This window comes from Raphanus sativus, unplaced genomic scaffold (assembly GCF_000801105.2).
Source record: "Raphanus sativus cultivar WK10039 unplaced genomic scaffold, ASM80110v3 Scaffold0748, whole genome shotgun sequence".
NCBI classification, from domain to species: Eukaryota; Viridiplantae; Streptophyta; class Magnoliopsida; order Brassicales; family Brassicaceae; genus Raphanus; species Raphanus sativus.
Genome location: NW_026616064.1, coordinates 20,784 through 28,329, shown reverse-complemented (window position 1 = coordinate 28,329; position 7,546 = coordinate 20,784). Strand labels below are relative to the sequence as shown.

General features: G+C 34.2%; 1 long non-coding RNA gene across 1 annotated transcript; it reads left to right on the top strand.

Annotated features, from left to right (window-relative positions):
- Positions 1-1,249: 1,249 nt before the first annotated feature.
- Positions 1,250-1,991, top strand: LOC130502924 (uncharacterized). Its single transcript, XR_008940522.1, has 3 exons — positions 1,250-1,446; positions 1,535-1,583; positions 1,692-1,991. It is a non-coding gene; the product is annotated as an uncharacterized LOC130502924 (long non-coding RNA).
- The last annotated feature ends 5,555 nt before the right edge of the window (positions 1,992-7,546 follow it).

Below are 7,546 nucleotides of genomic sequence, written 5' to 3'. Positions count from 1 at the left end.
TGTCTAGTATTTAATAATTATGGTTTAATGTGTGGTTGACTTTATAGTAATTTTGTTCATTGTCTACATTTTAAGTTTTTAAAGTCTTTTAACTCATATAAATATTTTTTGAACTAAAAAATCTCATGAGTATTTAAGATGATGTTGTTCTTGCTTTCAAATAATTAATAACATGAATGATTGTTTGGAAAGATATGGTGCAAATATCTAGAAAATAAAATTTTCAAAAAGATTAAGAACTGAATTATAAAAATGATTCTATTTTAATAGTATAGATATTATTGGTTCTAATTTCTGTTTTTTTTTGGAAAAACTATTAATTATTTTAAGAAAACACGTTAAAAATGGTCTATTATTTTCAAAATCTATATCCTAAATTGTAGACAATTTCTACTCTAGGTATAATGTCGCGACTTATCTGTTGATCTACTATTTGGTACAAAACAACTATTGCCACTTCTACATAATTCTTGAAAATAGAGAATACATATTTTATCCTTTCTTAGTTATTCTACAAATAACTAAAACTATTTTCCATTGTTTTCTATCAATCTTCTTTCGCTATACTCTACAAAGAATACAAAATTCTGTTGCTTTACTTTTGGTCTACTTTGTAGAAAACGTTTTCTACCAAAACAGCTATGGCATTCCTAAAATGTAGAAAATTTCGTTACGAAATCTTATCTCTGGATGATATCTAGATTTGATTGCGTCAACAAAAAAACTCTCCTCCTTGATACATTCTTCTTCCGTTGACGCGATTTCTTCTTTCCAAGCACCAAATATGCACTAAATAACTATTATCTTATTCTAGAGTATCTCGATTAATATATTGCATGTATTTGTTACAGAGAAGATGATCAAACAAGAAAGTAAGATCAAAGAAATAAATAAAGATGCATCAGAGGAAAAACAAATTATTTTGACAACAACAAAAGAGCTTGATGTTATATATTTAAGTTAATAGGTGAAATGTTTCATGTGAACCATTACCAATTGTTAGTATGAAATTGCAACTAGAGAAATAAAAAATTGCAACTACTGATGTTTGTAACATTTGGTAATAACCATATTAATTAATTGCAATCTTTGGTTATTAACCATCGTAACTCTTTACTAACCATTGCAACTCTTCATTAATCTTTGCAACTTTTGGTTAACTATTGCAACTATTGGTTGCAACTCTTCACTCTTTATATACGTAGGTGTAGACATTGGCAAAGAGATGTAAAAAATGATTTTAAAATAAATAGTTTCTTCTTCTAGAGAGAGAATCGCTCTCTCTTTACCTCCTTCGTATCCATCTCTGTATCTTTAAGAAGGACGAAGAAGAGAGCATTTCTTGTTTTTTTTTTCGATCAGACAATCCTTTTGTTCGCTAAGGCGATTTTTGTTTGTTTGCAGGTGGAGAAAAGGTCATAAAAGGTCTCAGTAAGGGTGTTGAAGGTATTGAATGATGTTTTAACCAGTAAGGTTATGTCAACTGAATTTATAAATGTTAAAAAGAAATTGATGAATCTCTTAATACTCTCAGGGATGCGAGCTGGTGATAAGAGAAGACTCATAATTTCACCATCTCTTGGGTATATCTCAGTTGATTATTATGTCTTTAGATGATTCATTTTCAGCATAATATCTACTATAAACTAACCTGTTTTTGTTTCTCTTGCTTCTGGATGTGATATAAACAGATACTCAGGGGAAGGACTAAAGAAGGAAGATGTGCCTAGAATTCGTGGCTTGTCTATGAAGTAGAGGCAGTAAAAGTGAGAGATGTCACTGGCTCTTTTGAAACAAGTTTATGCTTTTTTTTGTTTTTTTTCTTCTCGGGTCATCTATTTGTCTCATATTGCCTCCAATTTTTGTTCGTTTTGGGGAGGGGATTCGCTAGCTGTTCGCTTAACTCAGCCACATGGTTATATAATTTCTTCGGTCAAAAAGATGCAAAGTTGTTTAAAGTTGGAACTTTTTTCGTCGAAGTGTAATTTCCTCAGAAATGATTCCGTTTATAGTAGTCACCTCTCTGTTTCACTGTTTACTGCCTTGGAAACAACCCGGTTTCTTATCTTCACCTTGGAAACAGCGATTTTTTATTGAGAGGAATTCACCTATCTACACCGCCGTTTTCTGAGAGCGCTTGTCTTGAGAAACCCACCCGGAAATAAAGTCTCAAGGATCAAACGTGTGTATGCAAGGCTTTGTATAAAACAGTTTCTTCGTTTTATATTTCTTAACTTCTTGAGATCATCTTACATTGTAGGTCTCTTTATATAGGTCTTAACTTTTACCTAATACAAAGTGATCTAGGAACTTATCTTAATCCTAAACCTATTAGAATTAGGAACCTTAACTTATATCCTAATTGTAACATCCCAGTTCCTGGCCCAATTTTTTTTAAGGATAACGGGCCTCTCTACGACCCAATAGCCAATGAGACGTAGGGTTCCTGCAGTTTATTATAAATAGAGCTGCCTCCTCCTCCCTTTCTCCTATTCAGAAACTGGTAGCGGAGCTCTGCAGAGATTTCCCGGAGACCGGAAACCCTAGCCGTCACACTCCTCTCTCTCTCTCTCTCTCTCCGAGATCTCTCTTCTCTTTCTTTCTTTCCTCGCCGGCGATCAGAACTGGTGGTGGTGGTGGTTGTGAGCAGACCAAGTCGGCGTTTTTGGAATTCTCCAGACCCAAATCTCACACTTTTCAGATCTATCCGGTAAGCCTTTGATCTACATGTCCTCTTCTCCCTCTTAGAGATTTGGCACGGGGTGTGATAGATATGGTACTAATCTTGTTCCCCATCTTCCTTTGAGTATGAGGGTACAGATATGTGGTTGTGTGGCTGTGTACTTCTTCTAGATCTGGATCTGCGACGTCGAGAACGGCTAAGGTGAGGACTCGGCTGTGAACCCTTTTCATGTTGGATAATGTCTCGGGCGTTAGTCCCTTGTTAATGTTGTCTAGATCTAGGTCTGACTTGTATTGATATGATGGTTGAGTGAACCGACAAACCGGTTAATGAAATAAACCAGCATGACCAGAAGTAAATCATAAATAGCTAAACCAAGTGGGATAGCTTTAAGCTGTCACAAAAAACTTATGTTTAATTTGTTCTGGTGTAAACGTCATTGGCTCTGGTGTAAAGGATTGCCTTGTCTGCAAGAACCAAATCAAATTCAACTTCACATATGTGAATGGTATAACATTATTGCAGACAAAAGATGAAATAAGGAAGCTGAAACCTCAAATAAGAGTTCAATGACATGTTTGATATAAGCACCAAGAGGACCTTTTCTTATGCTGTTTATAAACTGAAGCCGCTCGGTGTCATGGAGAAGTTGACAGAAGGAGGCCCCTGTTAGATACACCAACTCCGACCACCACCACCACCAAGTAATTTTCTCTCCCCTCCGCCTCCAAGTGATTTCCTCCCGCCGCCATTAATATTTGAAGCTCCGGTTATGGGTATTTTTGTTAGATCTTCAACGGTGGCGTAGCCCTTACGCGTATCACTCATCATCCCTCTGTTATTCTTCTCTCCCTCATACGATGATATGCTTCCTCTTGGCCGACCCAGAGAAAACAGAGGCGGTTCTGCTCTTCGACGGTGGAAGAAATACAATAAAAAACAAATTAGAAGTTAAAACAGATTCCGTTTCGTCACGCTCGGTGCCGATGGAGACAGGGAGGACGAAGGCGAGGTCTCTGCAAGTGGATTAGGGTTTGCTTGGTCATCGATGTAATGGGCCGCATAAAACACAAATTAAGCCCAACCGGAATCACAGACCATCACGCTGCGTTTCATTTAACGCGACAGGTGTCGGCGTCACAGAGACTCTATTTCTGACCTGGCATCCGACGTGTCACAGGAGGAAAACAACCCTATTTTATAGTAATAGATTTCTTTTTTTACAATTTGTTTCCTACGATCCATTCTTAACACACTTCCTAAAATCTGAAATTCACAAACTTAATCTAATTCAGAAAGTACTTTTAAGCATGAAACTCACTACTTTGGCTGAAATTATGTGTAATATTATGTGTAATAGTGATGTAACTATAATTATATACGAAATTAAATAACTCCAAATTTATAAAAAACATTTTTTATTATTTAATATATCTATTTAATTACTGTTTTATTACTAAACAAAACTATAGGGTTGGTTATGTTTTTTTTTAAATTTACTGTTTGAAAATAAAGTACCATATTAATGTGTTAAAAAGCTATGAAACAAATGTATAGTTTAATTAACAATATAACAAATTCAATACAATTATCAAAATACTTTACTAACCATTTTTCTAAAAACAAATTCGCAAATATGATCAAAGATAACACAAATATGATTACAAAAAAAATATATGTATGATACAAGGAAAGACACAAGTACATACTTATGAAACTGATTTATTTAATATATTTACAAAAATCATATATTCCATTAAATTCATATCATACAAAATATGATTATACAAACACACAAACATATAAATTATATTAGGCAAAAAATGTTTTTAAAAAAATATATTAATAATAAGTATAATTTTTTCATCAATATTTTCATATGATTTTGAATTTATATTCCATATTTAAAAGGTAATAATCATATTTTATTAATATCTGAATAAAAATTTATATTCTCAAATCTCTTATACAAATAATAGATATCTCCTCAATCTAAACAAACCATCAAAAAACAATATTCCTAAATATATCCCCTCAACCTAATATGCAACCAACGGATATAACATACTTAGTTAATTTAAGTTATTGTTGCCGTGTTTTTTTGTCAAAATTCAAATTAGGAAAAAGCATTTATAAGTCTGATAAGGCAACTATAGTTAAAGGTAGTTTTATTTATTACTTCAATGGCATTTTTGTATAAATAAATTGAAAAACTAAAAGTTAATTTATTTTTGTATTTCTATTTTAATAATAGAGATATCAGTTGGCAAAAGGAGAAAGAACATTTGATAGGAAACAATGTATACAAAAAAGATACGTAAATCATTTAAATAGTGAAATAAGAATGGGATCTTAATATCATTTGCCCAAAAAAAAAAGGAATCTTAATATCACTATAAATGATATCGAAAAAGAAAAAAAAAACAGAGGCGCTCTCTCCTCTCTCCCTTGAAGACATCGGTGTTCTCTCCTTTCTCTGGCCGTGACGGCGCGTGCGTCGGTTACGGCTCCGTTGGTCGTGGTTTCTTTGCCCCCTGCCTGCCTTTCTCTTCTATGGTGATATGCTGAAGCTCTAGTGATGGGAGAAGAAGAAGTCACTCAGATCTGGTCGTCTGATCTCGATTTGAGGTTTCTCTCTTTCAATCTGGAGTGAAGGTGAGTTGTAGAAGCTTTAGAGGATCTGTAGGGGGTCGGATTTAGTTGGCTTAGGGTTTGGTGTCCCAATTTTCTCTTCTCTGGTGAGACTCAAACCCTAGCAGTGTCTGTGTTGGTGGCCATTGTGGAGGGGGCGTGAGGTTTAGCTACAGTGGTGGTTTGGGGACTTGCTTGGACTTGGGAGTGATGCCTCATCTCATTGGAGTCATCTCCGATGGTTTTGAGCTTTGATGGTCAGGGCCTGTGCGTTTTCATCCTTGGTTTCGAGAGGATCTTGAGAAGATAGCTGTTTAGCGGAGCGTAAGCTTCTTTGTTGTTCGATTGCCGTCGAGTGGTGAGTGTAAGTCCTGGGTTCGGAGTGGTTTTTATCCAGTTACCGGCTGTTTGAATAAGTGTTCGGGAAGCTTTATAGGCTTCGCCGTGGGGCGCTGTTGCGTATGAGGCGCGTGGAGAACCCACTCAAGGTCCAATGGCGAGTTTTAGTTGGGATTGAAGGGTGTTTATGGCGACGGTTAAGGATTCTAACCTCTCCCGATTCAGTTATGTGTTGGTGATGTTCATGTGCTTCCAGTCTATCTCTTTGCTCTTCTCAGCCTGTGTTTATTGATTTTGAGTTCTCGTTAATTCTATGTGTGGTGTTGGAGCGGGTTTCTCTTTTGGAAGCGCTCTTGGAGTTATCTTGCTACTCAGAACAGTAGGGGTGTGCTGCTCTTACTCTCATATCTTCGTCCGTTTCTATTCGGCTCACCTCTCTTGTAGCTTAACCTTCCTCCTCGACTTTGTTTTCATCTTCTAATCTAGTTCGTGGTTTTAATGATTGTACCAATATGTGTTTCTGGATGGTGTCGATCATCTTACCGGCTAATGGCTCCAGAAAGGTTTGATCACCTTTACTGGCTTTGTGTAATCACTTGTTCAAGTTAATATAATCTTCCAGATGACAAAAAAAAAATATCACTATAACAAGTTGGAATAAAAAGGAGGAGAAAATATTGAAACTGAAAAGAAGAAAGTACAGCCTGCACACCAGAGATCATGAGATTCTAGGGGGAAAATTATAGGTCGCTTTACAAAAAGTAGGCCCTTCATATTATTGTTTCCTACCACGACTTGCTGACAAAAACTTGTAATTAACTATGTATTTTCTGTCTCTGTTCAAAACTGTTTCTCTTTTTTGTTTTGTGCATAGAATTGATTTCTTAAATTGATCTATAATATCAGTGTATACTTTATTTCTTTCCAACATCAGCTAGCTAATAATAGTATATGGTAAACGAATCCGTCTCATCAAATGTATGATAAAATGCATAAATGATGCACCTCAGAAGTTGACAAATTAGGAAAAAAATAAAGATAGAGGAATAAAAAACAACGAATATGTATACCAATTGTCGATTTCATGTTGATGACTGATCAGGTTCGCATGCAAAAAGAGAGAAATGAGCGTAGAAACTACGCCTCATAAAGACTAATTGTTTGTTATACGACTTGCATTATGATATTCGGAGGCTTTTGTTGGATTTAGGGCATCTCCAACCCTACTCCATTTTCTACTCCAAACATCATTTTGGAGTAAAATCCTCTCCAACCCCATTCCATTTCTAACTCTAAGATGGAGTAATGGTTAGGGTTACTCCATTTATGGAGTAATCTTACACATTACTCTATTTTGGAGTTGAACTTTTTTTATTTATAAAATGATCCTTTAAATATTTAATGTTCTTATTTCTTATTTAAATAATATTTTAAAATGATACAACAACATAAGGTATTTCATTATTTAATAATTTGACATAAAATACATAACATAATTAAATAACAAAAATAATATAAAATAAAATTAATATAAAATAAATGACTTAAATATCTGATTTCAAAAAAAATTACTCGATTTAAGAATATCAAAGATAAATAAACTCATTTTTCATTACGAAATGCATTAATCGATCATTTGTGGGAAAATATTCTAATGCTTATTATTGAACCAACTTATACATTATGTTTTATTCTATTTTTATGATTTTTGGTACCTTTTAATAATAAATGTTTAATTTAAATAAATTATATTTTTAAGTATTTTTGCAAACATAAAATAGTTGGGATTAATTAGTAAATTTTTATAAGTATAAGATACTATTAAAAATTATTAACTATTTTTGGAGTAAAAAATGGAGTAATACATTGGAGTAAAACATCACTCCATTTTGG